Genomic DNA, 25266 nt, shown 5'->3' with positions numbered 1-25266 from the left:
CCGGGGCACGAACCCGTGTCCCCTGCATCGGCAGGCGGAGTCTCAACCACTGCGCCACCAGGGAAGCCCAACACAGGGATATTTTCACATGAGATTTGGAGGTGAAAGTGAAGCAGCAGCCACTTTTTTAAACAAGTTTATTTTGGAGTACTTTTAGGTGCACAGAAGCATTTGTTTTCACACTCAGAAGGTTGGGGCAGGCGCTTTTGTGGCTCCCACACGCAGTTGTTTATCTGCTGGCTCCCTCTTCAGTGAGGGGCAGCCGCTGGGCCTGAAGCTGCTCCCCTTTCCGGGATTCTCCGTCAGCGCCTCCAACTGCTGGGTGGGGAGTGTGTTTAGCTCTGTGACACAGGCACTCGCTACACTGATGGGACATCCATGTCACCAAGGTTGGAGACAGGACTGGTTCCAGTCTGTCCTTGGGTACTAGTTCATGCTCATGAACTCCACTAGGTGCTGTGGGACCCAGTTTTCCTTTGCTCTCCCCACACACTCCTTTTTCATCTATCTTTCCCTTCCCAAATGTCTGACCAAGTGGACTCAAGCTCCAACTTAGAAGCACAGACGGTTTAACTAGCTTATAATCGTGTAAGTTCAAATCCCTGTAACCAATCATCCAATCGCATACACACACACACACACACACACACACACACACACACACCCCTAAATATCTCTACTTGTGGTTCTGCTTCTCTCTTTGAACCCTGCTTGATAGATATGAAAGGGCTGAGTGCTTGAACCCAATGAAAACATTGCCTTTAAATGGTAAGATCTCACTGTGATGATTTATTCATACCCAAAAGCCAGGTTCAAGGAAAGGAAGAAAAAGAACAGGTAAGAAGGGAGTGACAAGGGGTCATGGCAGCAGAAAAAGTAAAAGTAATTTGTGATAATGTAACATGTCTACTTCATACCAGGCACCATGCCTGGGGCTAGAAATATAAAGATCAATAATAACCCTGGACCTTATAATCTGTGGGGGAGGAAGGATTCTTAAAGAGCTATAACTACAATGGAATAAGTGCTATAGAGTTGGCATGGATAAAGTACAATGGAAAACAGAGGAGGAAGTCATTCATTTTGTCTGAGAGGCTTGGGGAGGGCTCTGCACATGAGGTAACACTGACACTGGGCCATGAAGAATGAATAGGGAATTCACTAGTGCAGGCATAAGAATCACCTCGAGAGCTCATTAAAACACAGATTTCTGGGCCTCACCTCTGAGTGTCTGATTCAGTAGGCCTGGGGAGGGGCCTGAGAATCTGTATTTCTAACAAGTTTCCAAGTGATGCTGCCACTACTGGCCTGGGCACCACACTCTGAAAACTATGGCTCTAGTGTGGAAAAGTGGGGATAGGGTGGCGAGCATCCTTGACACAGCAGAAGCACAGTGGGAGAAACATAAAAATTCATTGACAATTTATTTCCCCTTCCCATGACCCTCCCTCTTGTTCTGCGTTCTCTCTTACTATTTCTATAATACTTTCTTTGCCCTCTTGGCCCACTATTCTGGATGAGTCAAGTTTTACGGTGTCTTTGAGGCATGACGGCAAGAGATGATCCAGGGCTGGAGTTCAGGAAAGCAGTCAGGTTGTACATATTGATTTGGGAGTTAAACATCCTGGTGATAGGGGGAGCCATGAAGTGCAGGGGAGATACCACTTAAGGAGGGTGCGCAAAGGGCAGGAGATGAGCGAGTGGGGAGGGAAGGGGAAGAGAGCAGAGCAGAGCTCAGCAGGGCCAAGGACAGAGGGCCCAGGCACACCACGAGTGGGAGGACAAAGGAGAGTGAGTGGGAATAATCAGCCAGACAGAAGAACAAGAGTGAGTTTTGTTATGGAAGCCAGGGAAAGGATTTGAGAAGAAGGGAATGGTCACCTCTCTCAAAGGCAAGGAGGTCAAGTCGCGGGATGAAGAAAGGCCAAGGGATTTGCCAATTAGTAGATCAGTGATGGTCTTTATCTGAGCAGTTTCAGCAGAATTGTGGCGGGAGAAGTCGCATTGCAACAATGTAGAATGAAAGGAAAGTGAAAAAGTAGATAAAGTGATGTGGACTACCTTCCAGAGAAGCCTGGCTAGGAAAGCAAAGGTATGTGACCATAAGTAAAGGAGATCGAGATAAAGGTCAAGAGAGAAGCTTGTTTTTCAAAAAACAGAGATTCAAGCATATTTTATGGCCAATGGGGAATAAAAGCAGAAGGTTGAAAACGTTCGTAGGTAGAGACGCAGTATACAGTCGCTCCAGATCCTGCAGGGGCGGGACTGGCTCAAGAGTGCGGTGAGGATTATCCGCCACAGGAGGGAGGCGGTAAAAGACAGGAGGGTGAAAATCTCCGTTAGTTCATGCCTGATAATTTCCACTATTTTTCCTGCGAAAGTAGAAAGCCAAAGCAAAGTACATCTGTTGAGAGAGACAGAAAGAGAAGGCGGTGGGCAGGACTTCCCTGGTGGTCCAGTGGTTAAGACTTCGCCTTCCAGTGCAGGGGGTGCAGTTTGATCCCTAGTTGGGGAACTAAGATCCCACAGGCCTCGCGGCCAAAAAAAAAAAAAAAAAAAAAAACCCAACACATAAAACAGAAGCAATATTGTAACAAATTCAATAAAGACTTAAAAAAAATAAAAGGCAGTGGGATATAAGGGGCCTGGAGAGGGTAATCACTTTGAGGTTTTGCGAGAGTGAGCAGACTTATAAAAATCATCCAGCTCCACACCTGAAGGCCTAAATTAGGCTGGAGATCCTGAATTTGTCTCGCTGCACAACAGGAGGTAAGCGGCGGGTGAGCTAGTGAAGCTTTACCTGCCGCTCCCTTTCGCTCGCGGGCATTTCCGCCTGCGCCATCGCTCGCATTACTGCCTGAACCACCCTCCACCCCCGTATATGGAAAAACTGTCTTCCACGAAAGCGGTCCCTGGTGCCAGAAAGGTTGGAGACCGCTGCCTTAAGAGTTTTCTTCATCAGTGATCAACAGCCAATATATAAAAGCATAAAAGCCGGACAGCTCATGGATCCAAGGCAGGGCAGCTGCAGCAGAACCCAAGGGAGCAAAGGCAAAGACTTAGTGACAAGTAAGGTTTTATTAACTAAGACAGGAGTAGCAAAAGGAGAATCAAGATGCCCAAGGAAGCAAACAAATTTGATAGTCTGGACAAGCTGCATCTGAGATGCCTCTGGGACATTCAGAAAAGAAGTACATCTCTCAGAAGTGAGGGTGAAGTTAAAGACAGAGGTTTGGGAGTCAGCTGCACAGAGGTTCAAGCTAAGATTCAAAATTCAAGCCAAGGTAGCCATTGCAATAACTCAGACAATTAAAGACTCGGAAAATTGAGAAAGAAATCTAAGAAAAAAATGAAAATTTTTATTTGAGGATTATAACCTGGGGACAGCATCCCAGAAAGATCCAAGAACTGCTCTGCCCCTTGGAAGTCAAAACACAGTTATATAAGTTTTCTGAGACCAAGGGCTGTACATTAGATGATATATTATTGACATTTTACACAATCCAGACCTAACCGTCATTGTGGTGCCTTACAAGATCAAGGAGGAATGTTATCTTTTAAGGAGTTGTCTTGTTCATGCTGGGAGAATGTTGCTGTTTATGGTTGAGCAGGTATTTCTCCTGATGTGGGAGGTTTGGCCCATGCATGATGCAGATATACAATGCATGGTAGAGGGAAGAGAGGAGGCCAAACGGCAGCGAAAATTTTTTATTTTTCTTGTCTTGGGGATTTCCCTGGTGGTGCAGTGGTTAAGAATACGCCTGCCAATTTAGGGGACACGGGTTCGAGCCCCGGTCCGGGAAGATCCCACGTGCTGCGGAGCAACTAAGCCCATGTGCAACTACTGAGCCTGCGTTCCAGAGCCCACAAGCCACAACTACTGAAGCCCACGCACCTAGAGCCCATGCTCTGCAACAAGAGAAGCCACCCAATGAGAAGCCTGTGCACCACAACGAAGAGCAGCCCCCACTGGCCGCAACTAGAGAAAGCCCACCGCAACTAGAGAAAGCCCGTGCGCAGCAATAAAGACCCAACGCAGCCAAAAATAAATAAATAAATATATTAAAAATTTTTTTTTCTTGTCTTGCCATAAAATATGAATTTTATTTTACAGAAGGATGCAGAACACTCATGTTTAGAGGGCAATGAAGGAAGGGAGGCTGAAAAAGTGGTCATGGAGGTTGAGCAAAAGGAAGAGAGAATATATTGTTAGAAAAGAGATGGTCAACAACATCAAATGTTTTGAGAGCTCAGCAAAGACCAGAAACAACATGGAATCATTGGATCTGACAACTCAGAAACCGTTGGTGACACGCGCATGAATGGTATTCATAAAGTATGGCTCAGAAGCTAGAGTACAACTGGGTTGAGAAAGCGGTGAGGCACTGGGTACTCTTTCAAGGGCTTTGGCTATATACAGACAGATGGAGCAATAGTTCAAAGAAGAGCCAGGATCAAAGATCTCTGGGGATGGGAACTATGGCAAGACTGAGCACAATGGTTTATATAGGCTGAGAATAAGAAGCCAGTGGAGAACCTATGAAAGAGTATGAGTAGACAATGAGATAACATGTTTGCTTATGAAGTCAGCAAAATTTTCATAAAAATGACAAGAATTAGTGCTGGTGATAATGCATACCGGCATAATCTTTCTGAATTTGTCAAATATTGTATGTAGGAAGATGCAGCCCAGGTTATACTCAGGAATAAATGGGTGACCTTAAATATTTTCATTATAATAAAAAAAGGAAGGAAGAATAAAAGAAGAATTCTCTTCATGAATTTAGGGGAAAAAAGGACAAATGTAAGGAAACTAAGAGGGAGAATATAATAAAGTTAAGAGCAACAATCAATGAATTATAAAAAAGAGCAAATTAACATAAAGAAAAATCCAAGAGCTGGTTCTTAAACCAGCTACCTCCACCACAGAAAATTTCATAAATCAAATATCTTAAAACTAAAAATAAGGCAAAATACTGTTAGAAAATATCTACAACGTGTATTTATTTTTTTATGGTACACGGGCCTCTCACTGTTGTGGCCTCTCCCATTGCGGAGCACAGGCTCCGGACGCGCAGGCTCAGCGGCCGTGGCTCACGGGCCCAGCCGCTCCGCGGCACCTGGGATCTTCCCGGACCGGGGCACGAACCCGTGTCCCCTGCATCGGCACGCGGACTCTCAACCACTGCACCACCAGGGAAGCCCTACTCCTACACTGTATATTTACACTCATTGGTGCTGCCAGCTAAAGAGCGATGCTTCCCATCTGGCTCTACAAGGATTAGGTCATTAACCACTGCAGGCTCTGACCTCCAACACACCCTGAAAGGAATTCAGGGCGGAGATGAGGAATGAGGCACTCTGTGTTCTGGGAAAAAGTGGCAGAACGGGCCTTCTGATAGATATTTTCAGGAGGAAGTTTTATGAACACAAATTCTTTCACCTTCTCACACGTAGAAAAGCACTAAAATCATTAACGGAGACATCTGCTCCTTGTGACCAGCAGCAAGCCTCTGCCAAAACGTGTGCTTGACGCACGTGCCCCCTTCACCAAAATCGCATGCATACTGATCTCCCCCCACCTGCACCTCTTCAGAGCAGTTGCTTGGAGCTATCAAAGGGGCTGTCTCCTGGGCACAGTCCTCAGCCAGCCCCCAGTAAAACTGAACTCACAGCTCTCATGTTGTGTGGGGTTTTTTTTTTCAGTCTACTACATATATATATACATATATATGTATATATATGCACATATGTATACGGTTTTATATACACACACACCTATAAAACAAATAGCAGTTACTTGTTGGGAGGAGTGGGAATTAGGCAGATGGGGAAAAGATAGGAAAGATATACTTCACCATATAACAATAATTTTTGATATCTGAATCATAGGAATTCAAAAATAATTTAAAAGAAAGTTCTAGAAAATACAGATTTTTTTTAATCATAAGAGAATATTATAAGCAATTGAATGCTAATACATTTGAAAATCGCAATGAAATAGATTATATTCTGGAAATGTTCGAATTTCCAAAACTGAATCTAAACGTAGGCAATCCAAACGGATCAAATTCAGAAAGAAACTGACACTGGATAGAAATTCAAACTTTTGTTGAATAAATGTATGATTTCTTTAGCTTTACTAATGTGTCATTTTTTGTAGGAAAAAAGTTGTGTGCAGTGGAAAACCGTATCATCTAGAGGACAACTTTGCAGGTTATCTGATTCTATGAAAGCTATTTTACAATTGTAAATTATAGGTAACTGAGAGCAGTGCAAAATAATTCTTATCAATTGACATGCAAATTCTGTTCTGTCTGGTAGAAGTTCAACTGATTCTCCTCTTCCCTGTGAAAGCTTTTGTTTTCATTTGCACATTTATTAATTCATTTCAATATTGCTTATCTATAATTCAGTATTGTTGATCTATAAGTGTGTCCATTTAAAAAAATTCTCTTTGAACTGGTTATAACATCTGCCTGGTTCCCTCACTGACTACTGAGTACAATAAAGTCTATAACACATGTTCATTTTTATATCTGTGTGAGAGTCATGAATTCTCCTTTTTCTGAATATTATTTTTTTAACAGTTTCAAAATTTTAAGGAAAGCTAATTTTAAAGCTAAATATATTAGAACATGAAAAAGATGGGAAGCTACCCAAACTTTTTTGAAAATAGGATACTTCTGATACTAAAAACTGAAAAGCATTATCTCCAAAAAAAAAACTGCAGACCAATTTCATTTGTGATTAAAAAGAAGACATCAACTCTCAGTTTTGATTTGATGGAATTTTATAATTCTTTATCAAAAATTATAAATTCTTGATTTTTTTCACATATCCACAGTTTATGCCCTTATTAAAAAAAAAAAAAAAAAAGGACAGCAATCATTTCTGTCCCTGGATCTTGTGGGTGAGTCTCCTGAGTGAATCAGAAAGATCTCTTTGACTCCCTGACGGATTGACCATTAGGGAACCTCCCCGAACATTCCAGTAAGTACTCTAATAATCCCCTCAAATGACCACAGTTTAAGGAGAATTTAGCCAAATTTGTAAAAACAAAAAAGGGAGACTTCAAGTCCAAAGCATATTCAGTCTCTCAATGAATTAGAAAACCACAGAAATGTTTTCTGATCAACTAAGGAATGTGAATCAGGAAAAAAGCTACCTATCAACACAGGTTTTAGTATCAACAAATTTGGTTTGTGTTGGAAGAGGTTACCACATAGAACTTTCCCTTTACTGAATTCAGTTCCATATTCAAAACTGAAGTTGGGGGCTTCCCTGGTGGTGCAGTGGTTGAGAGTCCGCCTGCCAATGCAGGGGACGCGGGTTCGTGCCCCGGTCTGGGAAGATCCCACATGCTGCGGAGCAGCTGGGTCCGTGAGCCATGGCCGCTGAGCCTGAGCGTCCGGAGCCTGTGCTCCGCAACGGGAGAGGCCACAACAGTGAGAGGCCCGCGTACCAAAAAAAAAACAAAACAAAACCTGAAGTTGGTTCCTTACTTCAGTCTCCTTTAAAACCTTGGTTTCGACAACTGTAGTTTTGCCAGGCAAGCTACTTTTTAGAACTAAAATTCTCACAGTTGGAGAGATTGCTTTTGTAAGGAATAAAATTCAGAGTGTACGAAAAGAATAAGCTACAACTAGGTATATGAATTATTTCAGAAGTGTGAGGACGGGTTGGGAATTTTATTAACATACATTTAAAAAAAAAAAAGGAAAAAAATTCTCACTTAAATAGACACTGAAAAGGCACTGTGTGAGATTTGAGGGGATCAGGATATGCTACCCCAAAACATGCCCCTTTGATACGGAACTATTTTGAAGTAAAGGTATTGTAGCTCCTGAAATCCCTCATCTGCCTAAAAGAAGAGCTTCCCCAAAGGAACTCAGTTGTTCTAAATCCCTTCAGGAGCAACTCTAATCTCTTTGCACAGAAGAAAAGTCAGATATTGTCACACTGCCTGTTCTCCCAAGGAAGGGCCCACTCCCTAAGGATTTTTCCTTAGGAAAAATCATTTGCTTTTCCCTAAGTTCCCCTTCTCCCCTTCCCCTAGGAAGTCATCTATATATCCCAAATTCTTTTTATTATTTGAGGTATAATTGACATACAACAATATATTAGGCCCCAAATCCTAACCACCTTTTTTTTTTTGGATTTATTTATTTATTTTTGGCTGTGTTGGGTCTTCGTTGCTGCGTGCAGGCTTTCTCTAGTTGTGGCGAGCGGGAGCTACTCTTCGTTGCAATGTGCAGGCTTATCATTGTGGCTGCTTCTCTTGTTGCGGAGCACGGTCTCTAGGCGTGCGGGCTTCAGTAGTTGTGGCTCACGGGCTCTAGAGCGCAGGCTCAGTAGCTGTGGCTCAGGAGCTTAGTTGCTCTGAGGCATGTGGGATCATCCCGAACCAGGGCTCGAACCCGTGTCCCCTGCATTGGCAGGTGGATTCTCAACCACTGTGCCACCAGGGAAGTCCCTAACCACCCTTCTGAGTTACTCATCTCTGGGGGCTCCCAGGTGTAAGCGGGATGCACATGCTAATAAACTTGTTTGTTTTCTCTTGTTCATCTGTCTGTTCATCCTGTCTCATATTATCGTTAGACCATAGCTATTCACATGTGTCTCTAGTGTTAGGCTGTGACTTCTTAGTGGGAGAAGGCAATGTTTTACTCATCCACTTGTTCACACAGCTCCTTCTAGCCCAATGCTCTCTGCATTTCAGATGCCCACTGATGTGAAAGAAAAGAAGAAAAAGAAGGGAGAGAGGGAGGAAGAAAGGAAGATGAAGCTGATTCTCATGACATATGTAGTATGTTTGTACTCTAACAATAAAATTTTATTTCATTATATCTTTTATTTTATTATTTATTTATTTATTTTTGGCCGCGTTGGGTCTTCGTTGCTGCGCACGGGCTTTCTCTAGTTGCGGCGAGCGGGGGCTACTCTTCGTTGCGGTGCACAGGCTTCTCGTTGCAGTGGCTTCTCTTGTTGTGGAGCACAGGCTCTAGGCACGCGGGCTTCAGTAGTTACGGCGCACAGGCTTATTACTTGCTCCACAGCATGTGGGATCTTCCCAGACCAGGGCTTGAACCCGTGTCCCCTGCATTGGCATGCGGATTCTTTACCACTGCGCCACCAGGGAAGTCCATTATATCTTAAGTTTAATAAAATTCTAATATTTTAGAGGATCTACTAAATTAGTACAGAAAAGTGAATTGACATGTACAAATCAGACTAAATCACTGAGGAGCCAAAAATAAACCACAAACTAATCTGTCCACAACAGTTACTGAATTCTTAACTATGTCCTTAAATGATATCAGGGTTCTGGCTCTTCATTCTATTGCCTATCCATGGTTTAATAGTGAAGAAATGTTGATATATGGAAATAGCCAAAGTCTCATGTATTATAAAAGTCAAGAAATAGAGACTTATGAGTCCCATACTAGCAATAGTAGCCCTGCCTTCCTCAACTATATTATTTTGTTTTACTGCATGTGGTCTGGACTCCAGGGCTTTATTTATAGGTAGTGCGGTGTAATTACAGCTGCCAAGAGGAAAAAGTTAAATGTTTTAAAACTTACACTACTAAGAAACTAGTACAATTTTCCTGAATGTGTAACTGGTAAGCTTATAATAATTTTAATATTATCAAGTTAACATCTGAGTCATTAATGAGAAGATACTAATTTTCAAAATGGTACCTAAGAAAGCTCTATATTAAATATAACCAAATGTAAAAATACAGGAGAAGCCAATTAATGTTCAGGAAAGATAGGGTTTATGAAAAAGGGGGGCCTTAAATCCATGGGCAAATGTAAATAAATAGAATGGGCAGGGAGGTCATTTCAGTGTTGGGAATCATGAAAATGAAAGAAAGACAAGACTACATCCCAGTGATTGGGCAGTAAAAGTCTACATTAGAGAGGAATTGGAAGTAAAATGTGGACAGATAAAATGGGCTCAGAGGGGACCTCCCTAGTGGTGCAGTGGTTAAGAATCCGCCTGCCAATGCAGGGGACACGGGTTTGAACCCTGAGCCGGGAAGATCCCACATGCCACGGAGCAACTAAGCCTGTGCGCCAAAACTACTGAGCCTGCGCGCTAGAGCCCGCGAGCCACAACTACTGAGCCCGTGCACCTAGAGCCCGTGCTCTGCAACAAAAGAAGCCACAGTAATAAGCCCGCGCACCACAGCGAAGAATAGCCCCTGCTCGCCTCAACTAGAGAAAGCCCGTGCACGGCAACCAAGACCCAACACAGCCAAATATAAATAAATAAATAATTAAAAAAAAAAAAAGCCTCAGATTATGCATAGCCTTGAAAGGCAACACTGGTAGCTTGAATTTGGTCCTATAATAAGATACTATCTCAAGAGGGTTCCTTGGCTGGGGAGACCTTACGAGAGTGAAATAACGGCAAGATGAGGCAGACAGCACTGCGCACATGAGGCTCTAGTGGCCAGGAGGCAGGAGGCAGGGAAACCAGAGTGGAAACTACTACAGTGTCTGCACATATGAAATCAGAATTATGTAGCATAATCTTAACAATCTTTACTGCCTGGGAATTGACCAGAGTTATTTCTACATAGCAAACAGTGGAAAAAGAGAGCAGGCAGCAGTGCCAGGCCAGGGCAGCCAAGGTCAGGCCTTCTCTGAACTTATACTTTGCATTCAGGTGGTCATGGGTGTCACTAAAAGGGTCCAGGTGAAAGACACTGTAAGAGGGCTTTAGAAAATGTGAAACGGAACTGAATTACCTCTAGTTAAGATAAGAAAAGACCCAGTACTGGAAGTATTTCAGTGTGTCCAACACTTGGTAAGACATCATTGAAAAGTACTACCTTTATGTGAATAGCACTTTTTAAAACCCACTCACATGTTACATCAATAGCTGGTATGTATATAGCAATTACTGTGCACAGGCACATCTAATACAACCCTAGGAGGTAGGTACCACCATCCACTTTCACAGATGTCCAGAGAATAGTTACTCACCCACCATCACTTGCTGGAGCCAGGATTGGGACCCAGGGGCTGAGCTCTGAGCACTATACTCTACTGCTGCTCATCTTACCTGCTCTTTCAAACAACCTATAAAGTAAGTAAGATGAATCTGCTTTACCTGACAAATATTTATAGAGTTCTTACCTGCCAGGCCTCATCCCATGTATCGAGTTTCCAATGATGGATGAGCCACACCATCCCTACTCTGAAGAAGCTTACAGTCTAGTGAGCAAGACAGACAAACCCACATTTTACTGATGAACAACAGAAACTCTAGGCCTCCATAAATTAAATAACTTACTCCAGCACACAGCCAGCTAGAGGGTGGTCAGGCCAGGGCTTAAATGCTGACATTTACATCTCCAATAATTCTTATTCTGAGTAATGTTGCTACTTCCTTTTCTGGCCTACTGGGAAAGACAAAAGAAAACAAAACAGGGACTTCCCTGGTGGCACAGTGGTTAAGACTCCGCACTCCCAATGCAGGGGGCCCAGGTTCGATTCCTGGTCAGGGAACTAGATCCCACATGCATGCTGCAACTAAGAGTTTACATGCCACAACTAAGGAGTCTGCAAGCCGCAACTAAGGAGCCCGCCTCCTGCAACTAAGACCCAGGGCAACCAAATAAATAAATGAATATTAAAAAAAAAAGAAAGAAAGAAAACAAAACAACAATATCATAACCAGGACTATCTAGTCTAACCAAACTTCTACAAAAAGAGTCATCTCGGTAAGTGGGAAATATTAAACTAAGCTATTGTGATTCTGATGCAAACAGCACAGACCACCTATGCCAATAAATTACATATCATTTCAACAGCTGAAAAACCTATCATTTCAAACATTAAATGGTCTGTCATCAATAATTTTTGCTAAAAATATTTCAGATAATTTGGGTGAATCACTTACATTGGGCCAATGTTCTCAAGGAAAACCAAGATAAATTCTTGTGGTCTGAGATTCTGAAGATGACCCCAACTGGTTCAGTTCCACAGTAATTAAAACTATTTTTCATTTTTCCTTCTGCTCTTTTTAATGCTCCCTAAAGGAGGCCTAGAATCCTTTTTTTATACGTAAGAGAATTGTCCCAAACTACCTAACTGTACTGGCCTGCAAAACTTGTTTTACCACACTTGGCCCATTACAGCTTTCAGAGTGAACTACTATTACTCACCATATGCCTTTAAGCCCCTCTTGGTCCAGGCTTAACTGGCAACATCAAGTGCAGCAAGGATTCATTAGCTGCTTTTACCCACAGGATGCTTAAACACAGCACTCAAGCCATGCCAGCAGTAGATCTTTTTGCTTCTTTTTTATTTCTCAAAAGGGTCCTGATTGGGATCAACCATACATGTAGGGTAGGTAGCTAGTCACTATCACATGACTTGGACGGTGACAGTAAAGGCCTCCCATGGCCCTAAATAACCCCTATCCCAGCCTGTCAAAGTAGCTAAATTTACGGAAGAGAGGTTTGATTACAGGGAGCTACTAGGGTCATTAAGGAGGTTAACAGGTATTTACCAAATGTGTGTTATGAGCCCAACACAACAGGAGACCAGGCATGGCCCATGTAACCAAGGACAGGGGCCAGAGCTCACCAGTATCATTAAGATAGAAACGTAGTGCTTTAAATAATTTTAATATCTAATTTATTTTTAGTAAAATGTAAAGTATTTTCACATCTTCACACTGCTCACGCAAGGGGCAGCAGGGTGTAGTGGAATGAAGGGCCTTGGGGGAGGTCTTTCCACTTCCTCTTCCAGCCTCATTTCTGAGCATCCAGTGAGCCAGCCCCTCTGAACAACCAGTGGCTCCCCAAGCTGCCCAGTGCTACGGGCTGCAAATACAAGGATGACTACACAGTTCCCTGCCCCCAGGCCGCTCACAGACAATCAGGAAACAAGTGCAGTACCAGATTGGTACAGGGATTAGGGAGCTTTGAAGGGAGGAAGCTAACCCAGCGCAGAGGGCAGGGGGGAGGGCAAGCAAGGAGGAAATGACCCTGGGCTGAGTCTTCAGGGGCGTGGAGTCTTCCCACGCGGATGTGGTGGCGTGCGCGGGGCAAGCAACCAAGGCATCCAAGCCCTGTGCGTGCAGGAACCAGAGTTTTGTGGTGCTCAGAGCACAATGGGTAAGGCAGTGAGTGGTGAAGGATGAGCTGAGGAGGAGGGCAGGTGCCTGGCACAGGGATGACTACACTGTAGCTGATGCAGCGCCGCTGAATGTCTGGTTCCTCGTTTGGCATTTACGCCAGGGAAGTGTGCTCATTGCAAATACTGTAGAAGGTACACATCAGGAAAAAGATGAAAAGTGTTCAAAATCCCACAGTTTAGAGATAACCACCGTTAACATTCTCATGTACAATCTTTTATATATAAGTATGTGTGTTTATATATTATATATATGTACCTATACTAACAAATATATTTTTCTTCAAAAATGAAATCATTTAAAATGTGATATATACCCACAATGGAATATTATTTAGCCTTAAAGAGAAAATTCTGACATGCTACAACATGGATAAACCATCAGGACATTGTGCTAAGTGAAATAAGCCAATCATAAAAAGACAAATACTGTATGAGTCCACTTATATGACATACCTAGAGTAGCCAAATTCATAGAGACATAAGTCAGTGGCAGTGGCAAAGGGCGGGGGAGGAGGGGGAAACAGGGAGCTATTGTTTAATGGGTACAGAGTTTCAGTTTTGTAAGATGATAAGATTTTGGAGATTGGCTGTACAACAATGTAAATATACTTAACACCCTTGAACTGTATAGTTAAAAATAGCTAAGATGGTAAATTTTATGTTATGTGTTTTTTTTTTACCACACTTAAAATAAAATATATAAGTAAATAAAATATAAAAAAGAAAATAAAATATAAAAAAGAAATTCACTTGATAAAGCTATTTTAATACTTTTTCCACTTATTTTTGTGATCACCTTTCCATGCAAGATACATACTCCACCATCAATATTTCAGATAACTGCATAACATTCTATTGCAGAGATCTACCTTAATTTATTTAACCCAGGAGAATTACTTTTTAGGATGGAAGAAACCTGCAAACACTTGGCTGATAGGAAGCAGCCAGTGACACTTGGCTGATGGGATGGAGCCAGTAAAGAGCAGAGAGAGATGCAAGACCACAGAAGAGAGAGGAATATTAATAGAGCAAAGGTTCCAAAGAAGGCATGAGGAGATGGCATTCGGGGCTCAAGTAATGGGCTAACCTTAAACACGGGGAAAAATGGATACCACATCCTCTGAGGAAAGGAAATGAGGATGGGTATGAATAGATTTGCATGTGTAAAGAAGACTTTGGGAGATTGAAGAAGTCAAGAGATGACATCTTAATGAAGATAAAGTGGTAGAGAAGTAGGGTATGAAAGAGTTGGAAGGATACATAGCTATGTTCAGAGAATAAGACACTGAGGTTAAAATTTCTGAGGTGAAAAGGTACCAGCTGGACGAGGATCTGGGTGGAGGGTTGGGAGTGAGTAGCCGTGGTTTAGTGCCAGAGAACTCACTGAGAAGGTATCTAATGATTTTGAGGCCAGATTCATGGTCAGATCATCTAGGATGCCACCTAGATGACTGGAGTAAATTGGAGTCTTTCTGTTTAAATAAGAGGGGTCCACTGTCTTTCATGTGCCCATTCCCCTGTCCATCTGATCCTGGGCATGCCTGTGATACTCTGGTCGTGCATCATCAAAGTGCATGGGTTGCCTTGCCCACCTGTGATGCTGCCCAGCTGACGGAGTATGATAGAACACCTGGTGAGCTTTGTGAAAATGTCTGATTTAACTGATCTGGGGTGCAGCCTGGATTTTTACAGACTTTCAGATGATTCTATTGCACAGCTAGGGTTGAGAACCTCTGCCCTCTGACTCTTCGCCATTTTCCCCCGACTTGTGGCCAAGTCAGCAGCTCATTAAGCACTTCACCCCAATGTCTGCCCAAGCCCTCCATGGGCAAAGGTCAGTGGTTGCTTGAACAGCCCAAGGGGAGGGTGCTATCCCTTAGGACTTAATAAAAGCCAAATCATGCAGTTAGCTGTGAGAAAACCATAGCTGGGTGTTCAAGCAAAAGCCACGCTGTCCAATAACCACACATGGCTATTTAAACTTAAACTAATCCAAATTTGAAATTGTTTTAATTAAAAGTCCAGTTCCCCAGCTGCATATTCAAGTGCTCAGTAGCTAGTGGCTGCTGTACTGAACAGTTCAGAGATAGAACCTTTCCATCACCATAGCAAGTTCTGGTGGACACTGCTAATATAAAAATATCCTTTTCTTCTGAAAATAATCTGGGTGCTTATATTCATTTTCTTCTAATCATGGGCAAAATGAGCCACATGGTATGCAGAGGGTGAACACACTGAATCTCTGGTCATTTTTTCTCAGATGACTGATGGTGACTCTTTACCCCTTTTCGGGAAAAAGAACAAAGAAAGGAATTCTATGCTATCACGAACAAAAGTTTTTCTGAACAGTCCCATCTATGTATTAGGGCAGCAGTGGCTTCCCGACTTTTTTGACTGTGTGTGACAGTAAAAAATACATTTTCTATCACAACCTTGTATACAGATATACATGTATATAACAGAAATTACAAGTTTTACACATCAATATTTATCCTTACTACATGTTTTGCACTTTGATATTTTATAATTCTATTATATTCTATTTTCTGTTTCATTAAAGAAAAATAAACCTACTTAACAGTTCTCATAGCTCTGGTGGCCTATAGATTGAAAAACCACTACCTTAAGATAGAAGTTGCCCACACAAAACTGAGACTCAATTTCACACTGTAGAGTTAATAGCCAGCTAGATAATAATTAATAGCTAACATTTATTGGGCACTTACTATATGCCAGGCATTGTGTTAAATGTTTTACATTCATTGCCTTACTCAATTCTCATAGTAACTCCATAAAATAGTTGTCCAAGAACTATGAAAGGGCTGAGATTTTACTTGCACAAGTTAGCCTACCACAGTTTCCCGGTTGCTGGCAGAAGACGCAAGACTTCTGGGTCGGAGACAAAGGACTTTATCACAGCAACAGCAGTAGCCAGAGTATCAGCATTTCCTTGCACTAGTTCCCCAACTCCAGTTCCTGTAGGGCATCAAAAGAGGGCCATGTAACTCCTGCACATGCAGTGAGTAGCATTAATGCAGAGGAACTCAGCTGCAAGAACTTAAATCTATTATATTGGATATAAGCATGCCTGCTCTCGGCTTCTGAGGGCAACACTATGTCTATCATCCAAGACCATTTACTACACAAACATCCTTAAAAAGACAGATTAGACTGAAAGGGCAGTCAGTGCCTCTCTTTGAAAAACCTGTTGAAATGCATGGGGCGCATGGAGAACTGTCTCCCAACAGTAGGTGCCTTACTTATCCCCATTTTGTACACGAGGAAACAATGACTTAAAGAGGATTAAGTAACTTATTTAAGGTTACACAGCTAGTGACCCAGGTCTACATGACACCTAAGCCTAGGCTGATACCACCTTCTTTCATAGCCAATGGACAGTGAAATAGGAAGAGAGAAGAGAGCTGTCATTCAGTCATTCAGGTATGAAATCTGTCCCTACAGAAAGCAATTAGCCACATATAATTTGTAATAGACCATTTTTTTTCACATTTTCTTCAAGAATTCCATAGGAAGAGTATCAAATGAACAGGGGTTGACAAGCTTTTTCTATAAAGGGCCAAAGAGTAGAGATTTTCAGCTTTATGGGCCACATGGATTCTGTTTTAATTGCTGCTCAGCTCTGTGGTGGGAGTGGAGAAACAGTCACAGGTAATACATAACCAATGGGCATGGCTGTGTTCCAATAAAACTTTATTTTCAAAATAGTTTGCTAACTCCTGTTCTCAGATAGCCCAGTGGGATGCCCCCCCAAAAAAATGGCATAGTAATTTCTACACACAAAAAGACCAATGATTTAATTGGAAAAACAAGGTAAATAGGCAACAAGCAAGCAAACCAGGAGCTATATGAAACTGAAGCGAACCTAGGTTCTATGTCAGAGTCCTGTTAGGTCAGCCTGGATAAACAGTATGTCAAGAACTAATCTAAAATATTCATGGACTAAAAGTAGAATGGAGTCTACACATCATCTCTCTGTGATGACTGTGGTCATGCCAAGACTCTAAGAAATAATGTGACTTCCAAAGGCTTTTTCTAGCTCGTAGATGCTCAGTAGGGGAGCAGTTATCCAAAACAATCATCTTTAATTTTCCATGTGATGACATGAGTTAATTTTCCATGTGATGACATGTGTTATGAATAAGGGGGAAGTAACAGTGAAAAAAATGTTGCTCTGGGCCAGGGACCATTCTAGGGATTTCATAAATATTGACCAATAGCTAATAAAGAATACCATTTCTGAACTGCCAAATTTATGGCTCTGCAAGTGAACACTCACTTGGGTCAGTGGCCTGATCTTAAAAAAACCACGATGTGCCACTATTTGACCACAATGGTATCCGTCCCCCAAATCAGTTACTGGAAAATTTTTGTCTTTATTTTTACATGCATACATATATAATCAAAATTTTGTTTATTCTTCTTTTTCTAATTCCTTTAGGTGGTACGTTAGGCTGTTTACTTAAGATTTTTCTTATTTATACAATCAAAATTTTGGTATACAAATGGCAACCCACTCTTTTTCATATAATCAATTTTTATGTCACATATAAGCTCAGATTAAAATGGAAAAACACCAATCAAAATGTCATAGAAAAGACAGCTTTCTCAAGAACAATTCTATTAGCTGCTAAAATTACAGGGAGATAAATATGGTTCTTGTAAACACTGTGCTGTCATTGACAAGACTGGCAAATTTTTCAAAAGGACATACTTTTGAAGTCTAGGCTACACGGGAACATAATACCACAAGGAAGAAAAACTGTCACCTGTAAATTAATATTCCTGCTACTGCATGTAGATATATTTTAGTTACTAGTGTTTCTATGTAAATACACTTTAAGTTTTAGTGAAAAGTAGAACTTAGAAATTCCAGGAGATATATTCCCATTGAAACTCCAGGACAATTACATTACAGAATTCTAATTCACAAACACTCCAAGTTAAGTAAAAAATTATATTTCTATTTGGATTGCTTTACAATGGTATCAATATCTCTTAATTAACACCTTTTCACTCATGAATCAATAGAATAAAAAATAATTTGAAGACTATTTTATTAACCAGCCCAGTTAAAAAAATACACCACCTATTTTAACTCTGTACAGTCAGTTTTAATTTATGCTTTAAAACTTCCAATTATTACCATTTAAAATATTTCTTTGGCAGCTAAGTCATCATAAGTGTAAAAAACCCCAGGGAGATATCTACTTTGTTAATAAATGAAATATTTGATGAATAATAAGGCTATGCTATTTTTGGAGACATTTATGTTTACATTCAGTTGAAAACCATTATAATTCATTATAATTACTTCATTCTTAAGTAACACCATTTAAACTACAGGCTAATTTCCACTACTGCCATAGTTAATCACAATTACTTCCTCTTTTTTTTTTTACTTCTTAAGCTTTGTCTACATTAGCCTAAAAGTATTACATGACTTTCAATGTTTTGTCAAAGACATTTCATCTCACTCCTTTGCATTCCACAGATAGAGTCTGTATCACGGTCCTCGGATATGGATGATTCTGAAGCCTTGAGCAAAATCTGCATATCTTATGAATTTTTAGTATGTTAGACACAGCCTCTGTACTTTTTAAAGAAGGAAAGTAACCATGATGACAAGCTGTTGCCTTTTTTTATTCTAACTGACAAAGTCTGTGGACAAGTGGTTGCTCACATTTAGTTTGACCTTTAAGAAAAACTGAACTCTACTTCCAAAATGAAATCAGTTTTACTTTCCAGATTGCACTGGGTCGGGGCAGGGAGACTCCCAGCCTCAATTTTAAGACATCTCCTTTTATATGAAATTCTTGAAGCGACATTGTTTTCCACTTATCATATTGAAAATAAATCATGAAGCACTAACAGGCAGAAAGTGATTTTGAAAAACAAATAATTTAGAATGAAGTAAAAAGTGAGGGATTTATGGGACAAACATATCTATTTAGACTTTTGTGACTATTTGCTACAAACCAGTATGCAAAAGTTAGGAATTGGTCAGGAGGGAAGGAAGACTGAGCTCTTAGCCTCTGGGACATTTGGGTTTCTTTGGGCCCCAGGCTGCCTGTCCAAGGGCATTAACCTTCAGAGGCCACAGGTTGGCAGCAGTGAGGTCTCTTCCAGCCTAAATGTGCAATGACTCCTCTCTCACTCATCAGGCCTCATCTTACACAGAAAACAACTGTCATCAGCTCACTTCCACACTTCTGCAATGCTGTACAATGTTTGAGTCTCACGGGTCTGCCGATGTCCCTCTATGTATCACTGTTGCATTGCAATATGGGAGCTGAAATTGTTGAACTTGTGGGCTCGGTCAGCAGACTGCACAGGTTCAGCATTTAGCACGGAGTCCTGTCTTAGATCGGTGTTTCCCAAAGTGATTCTCAAGCCTAGTTGCAGGGGTAGTATTTTACATCATGATCCAGTATACACACACATTTATATAATTAAAAAACCAATAATGACCAAGTTTATATAGTGCTTACTGTATATGGAGAGTTAGAATTGGAACCCAGGGGTCCTGTTTCTGTCGTGCTCTTGACCACCACTCACCACTGCCTCGTGGCCTTGCACTTGCACACATGGGGGAACCAAACGTTTCATCAAACACTAGTAACCCTCACTAAGAGGGATTCACAGTGATAATTCCTATTCTATTATATATCCCATCTCATTAAAAAAATGCTGATGCTAACCTGTTAAATTGACTTCATAACTCAGGACACACGCTTTGAAAAATATTATGATAAGTGTTGTATGAAAAATTTTTTGAAAAACATCAACAATAAAAAAGCGAAATAAGTATACGTATCTCATCTTAGAGACTTTACTATGCTATAGTGCATGGTAAATCTCAAAAAGAAGGCGGGGCGGGGGGGTGGGTGGTTAAACGGAATAGTTCCTAAATTTACTCAAGCATCTCCATCCCCTCGTGGAATGGACACTAATTTGGGAAATGTTATCCTATAGTGTTAACACCTTAAGGGCAGAGACAATTTGGGGGTTAATTTAATTTATATTTTAGTATGCACAAACACCTTTGACAAATTTCCAAATTGCTGATTTAGGGAGACTCCTTCCCGGAGAAGGTGAACGCCCAGGACCGCGAGCTCTGGCCTGGGGAGAGGTATCCCAGGTACCTAGGCTGGGATACATAGGTGAAGGAGGGTCACTCACCCAAGAAATATGAGAGACAGTGTCTTGAGAAAAAGTCTAATTAAAAATGTGTCCCTCTTACAAGCAGCCCGTACAGCTCAATATCAAAAAAACAAACAACCCAATCCAAAAATGGGCAGAAGACCTCAATAGACGTTTCTCCAAAGAAGATATACAGATAGCCAACAAACACATGAAAGAATGCTCAATATCACTAATCATTAGAGAAATGCAAATCAAAACTACAATGAGGTATCATCTCACACCAGTCACAATGGCCATCATCAAAAAATCTACAAACAATAAATGTTGGAGAGGGTGTGGAGAAAAGGGAACCCTCTTGCACTGTTGGTGGGAATGCGAATTGATACAGCCACTATGGAGGTTCCTTAAAAAACTATAGATGGGATAAAGACACAGACCTACTAGAGCACGGACTTGAGGATATGGGGAGGGGAAGGGTAAGCTGTGACAAAGTGAGAGAGTGGCATGGACATATATACACTACCAAACGTAAAATAGCTAGCTAGTGGGAAGCAGCCGCATAGCACAGGGAGATCAGCTAGGTGGTTTGTGACCACCTAGGGGGTGGGATAGGGAGGGTGGAAGGGAGGGAGACTCAAGAGGGAAGAGATATGGGCACATATGTATATGTATAACTGATTCACTTTGTTATAAAGCAGAAACTAACACACCATTGTAAAGCAATTATACTCCAATAAAGGTGTTAAAAAAAAAACTATAGAGCTACCACATGACCCAACAATCCCACTACTGGGCATATACCCTGAGAAAACCAAAATTCAAAGAGTCATGTACAACAATGTTCATTGCAGCTCTATTTAAAATAGCGAGGATGTGGAAGCAACCTAAGTGTCCACTGACAGATGAATGGATAAAGAAGATGTGGCACATATATACAATGGAATATTACTCAGCCATAAAAAGAAACGAAATTGAGTTATTTGTAGTGAGGTGGATGGACCTAGAGTCTGTCATACAGAGTGAAGTAAGTCAGAAAGAGAAAAACAAATACCATATGCCAACACATATATATGGAATCTAAAAAAAAATGGTTATGAAGAATCTAGGGGCAGGACAGGAATAAAGACGCAGACGTAGAGAATGGACTTGAGGACACGGGGAGGGGGAAGTGTAAGCTGGGATGAAGTGAGAGAGTGGCATGGACATATATACACTACCAGATGTAAAATAGATAGCTAGTGGGAAGCAGCCGCATAGCACAGGGAGATCAGCTCAGTGCTTTTTGACCACCTAGAGGGGTGGGATAGGGAGGGTGGGAGATAGACCCAAGAGGGAGGAGATATGGGGATATATGTATAGCTGATTCACTTTGTTATAAAGCAGAAACTAACACACCATTGTAAAGCAATTGTACTCCAATAAAGATGTTAAAAAAAATGTGTCCCTCTCAATGGTGAAAATGATGGCTTTAATGAAAGCCAACTTAATTTTAAAATTGAAATAACATAGTAGATGTTAAATAAAATCCCATTCTAATGGTTTTACTAAAATAAAGGTAGGTTATTTTTTAAGTGGATTTGTTCATCCCTAGGGGCTGGGCTAGACGGGAGGGTCTGGGTTGAAGGCTAAGGGAAAGAAACCAGACAAGAAGGGCCCAAGGAAGACAGAGGCTTCAGCCACTCCTTGAGGGGCACTCACTTGTCAGACTTTTCATAGGGTCTCTGTGAGTGCAGGAGAGGTAGGGGGGCTGCTTGTACTTCATCATCAACTTCCTGCCCCTCTAAATCTCCCTCCCTTTGAAATAGTGAAAAGTGCAGAAACTGACTCTAAGAATGAATGATTCTATAATGTGCAAAAGAGCAAATAATAAAACAAGTTCAAGAACACAGACACATGGGGCCAAGCATCTAAACAACTCTGGGGGATGCTTATTTTTGGGGCTAGCAGACATATGGAAATTAAAAAGGGAAACTATTTTTAGAATAGAGTTGAACTTCAGCATAACACACCTCCTTCAGAGTAATCGCAACTATTTTTTCATAACAACAGGGTTACAAAGTGAAATCTTAATTCCTAGTTCTATCAGTGCCAATCTCCACTTTCTTCTGATTAAGGATAATTGCCATGAAGTGCTATCTCTGCAGGAAATGGGTGGAGAGAATTTAAAGCTGCACAGTCCAGTATGGTAGCCACTAGCCCCATGTGGCTGTTTAAATTAATTAAAATTAAATAAAATTTCAAATTCAGTTCTTCAATTACGCTAGACATATTTCAAGGATTCAAGAGCCACATGTGGCTCATGGCTACCATGTTGTGCAGATTATAGAACATTTCCATCACTGTGCGAAGTTTCATTGAACAGCGCTGATCTAGAGAAAGGCCATTCACAGATGCTAAAAAGAAAATTATTCATTTCTCCCTTCATCTAAGAGTTCCAAGTGCTACCTAGCAGAGCTGGTTTGACTTAGAATACCATGGGGTTGAATTTGAAGGCTACTGCCAAAGATTTCATTATTATTTCAAAATATCATTGCAGTTGGCCAGTGTAAAATCTCTTTGCATTAAGACTTTCCATAGCCACAAGTTATCTTTCAAAACCCAAACATGCTATGAAATGGTATTTGGTGATAATAATAACTTGTTTAAGTTCCACTAATTTATGAGCTAGTGCTTAGAGCAAATTATGAAAAAAACAACATAAAGATATATGGCACCATCAGCTCTGGGAATAAAAGTTTATAGTTAAAATAAGTGGGGATGCACATCTGTTGTTGCCCTTAGGATAAAGAAAATATATATTACACACCTGGGTCTTTTCCTAGCTTTTTCATGAACTTAGACTCAGATTCTGTAACATTTGGTCTTTGTATCACATTTTGAGAAATTTCGCATATATATCATTTGAGCCTCACAGCACCTAATCACTGTTATAGTGTGGATTCTGAATGCTGTAGATTCTTCTTCTGAAGGGGAAGATTGAGAGGTAATACATTATGTTGTCAGTGTCTGTTTGCTTAACTGTTTACTGAACTGATCCCAAGTGGCCGGATTACGTTGAAACCAAATGGCTAGGATTGCAGGGGCCAGCTAGCTTGTTCATGACTCTAGGCTGCCCTGCTAATCTGGCCACTGTACTGCAGAGGTGTGTCTAGGTCACAGGGGGAAACAAAGCAGGAGGACACACTGGAGTGTAAAGTCAAGTGCTGTCACTCTTGATGAACACAAAGCAGATAAAGTTGAGTACAAGAAAACCCTGCAAGGTCATAGTAAGCATGACTGTGGTATTTCTAGAACAAAGCCTAAACGTAAGGCATTACTATGTTCATGCAAAAAAAAAAGAAAGAATTACTCCACAGAGTAAACTATCTGCCCGAAAGCAAGCAACCTGTAAAAGGCATTTGATGAGAAATACGTGAGTTAAGTAATTGCTATAAGGACACTTTAAGGTCAATTTAAATAATACAAACAAATTTCCTTCAGCTAATGGCAGATTATAATAAACATGCGTTTCCCAAACACTTTAATATGTTTGTTCAATGTCATAACATCTACCAACTGTCATTATTGTTAGCAAAACTTATTTATCCTTTTATTTACCACGTTCAGTTTTTGAACTTCCAACTTAGAGAGCTTGCAAAATATTTATTAAACACTGTATAAATAAAAGACACCATTAAAATTCTTATGCTTATGCCTTGAAGATTAAACTCACATTTCTAGCTCATTAAGAGATGGAAGCTATAGTTAATCATAGAAACATGGTGTGTCTGGGACGCACAGAAGAAAAAGTTTGGGATTATTTAATGCACGAGAGCTGAGAATGTAAAATTCTATGATCTGCAAATACCACACATATGAACCTAACAGTTTTTCCTTGAAAACTTTAAGTAGGTCAACTTATTAACTGTTACCATGGAGTTTATACATCCACATTTGCCTATCTTTTTGATGAACTGCAGCCCTGAATGGAGTTACAACCCTGAATTATTAAAAATCTGCCTTTGATTCAAGCAGAGAAATGAAGAAGCAGAAACTAATATTACCGTTTAGGCTGTGTTATTGTAACAGATCCAAGAACTTTTTTTAAAAACCCATGTTATTAGTATATGTGGTTGCCTAACGGGACCTCTCCTGGTCTCCCACAGGAAGTGGGACCGGGTTCACTCCAGGAGAGGGGTTTCCATCCCCACTGGGCTGTGTTCTCACCTTTGTAGTCACAGTCCTTGGCTCAGCCGTGAAAGACGGTCTGACCGGAATAAACCTGACCAAAAAAATCAGGAAAGTGTTTGGGATATAATAAAGTGCCGTGGAGGTAGGGGTGGACGGAGGAGAGGGGTGAGTAGAGAGAAAAGGAATATGAATTTAGAATGGGAAAAACCCTCCCGTTCTCCATTTGATTCGTTTAAAGAGGAGAAAATCACGCGACAAGGGCTCTCTCCATAACCCAAAGCTAATCACGCTTTTATTGCAATGGATGGTCAAACAGCCTCGGTCGGTCGCCCACTCACCGGCATCTCGCCGGAGAAACCGAAAATCCCATTTCTTCCCAAGTGTGCACCCAGGAGAGGAAAGCGAGATTGTTCATTTAGAGCGGAGGGCTGCGCACAGGGCAAGACAAGTTAGTGCCTCCCTCCCGGCTCCCCTGCTGCCCCCGCCAGCCTGTCTCGGCTAACGGGAAAGTGAACGGCGAACGGCAGGGAGACCGGGAGGCCAAACTTGGGGTCTTTTCCGAGTCCCCCGACAACAAAAGGCCTGGGTATCGGACGGGGCGGCGGGGGGCGGGGGGCACACCTGTCAAAGGACGGGATCCGGACCGCAGCGGGCGGGAGGCGCAGGGGTTCGGCTGACGGCACTGCGGCGGCGGCGGCGGGGAGTCGGCGCGCCGGCGGGGACTCCGGAACGCCGCCAGCCACCGCGCCTCGCTCCAGGAGTGCACCCGCGG

At 41.5% G+C, this 25266-nt stretch overlaps 1 protein-coding gene and 1 non-coding gene across 2 annotated transcripts in view; one reads left to right on the top strand and one right to left on the bottom strand.

Moving 5' to 3' along the window:
- TMEM150C (transmembrane protein 150C) overlaps nt 1-25266 on the bottom strand; it is a 71877-nt gene that overhangs the window by 45927 nt on the left and 684 nt on the right. The gene's annotated exons all lie outside the window — the stretch shown is intronic.
- Nucleotides 11450-11522, top strand: TRNAG-CCC (transfer RNA glycine (anticodon CCC)). Its single transcript has one exon. It is a non-coding gene; the product is annotated as a tRNA-Gly (tRNA).

This window comes from Lipotes vexillifer, unplaced genomic scaffold, assembly GCF_000442215.2.
Source record: "Lipotes vexillifer unplaced genomic scaffold, Lipotes_vexillifer_v1.1 scaffold272, whole genome shotgun sequence".
In the NCBI taxonomy this organism is placed as follows: domain Eukaryota; kingdom Metazoa; phylum Chordata; class Mammalia; order Artiodactyla; family Lipotidae; genus Lipotes; species Lipotes vexillifer.
The sequence above is the reverse complement of the archived record's forward strand: the minus strand, read 5'-3'. Positions and strand labels throughout refer to the sequence as shown.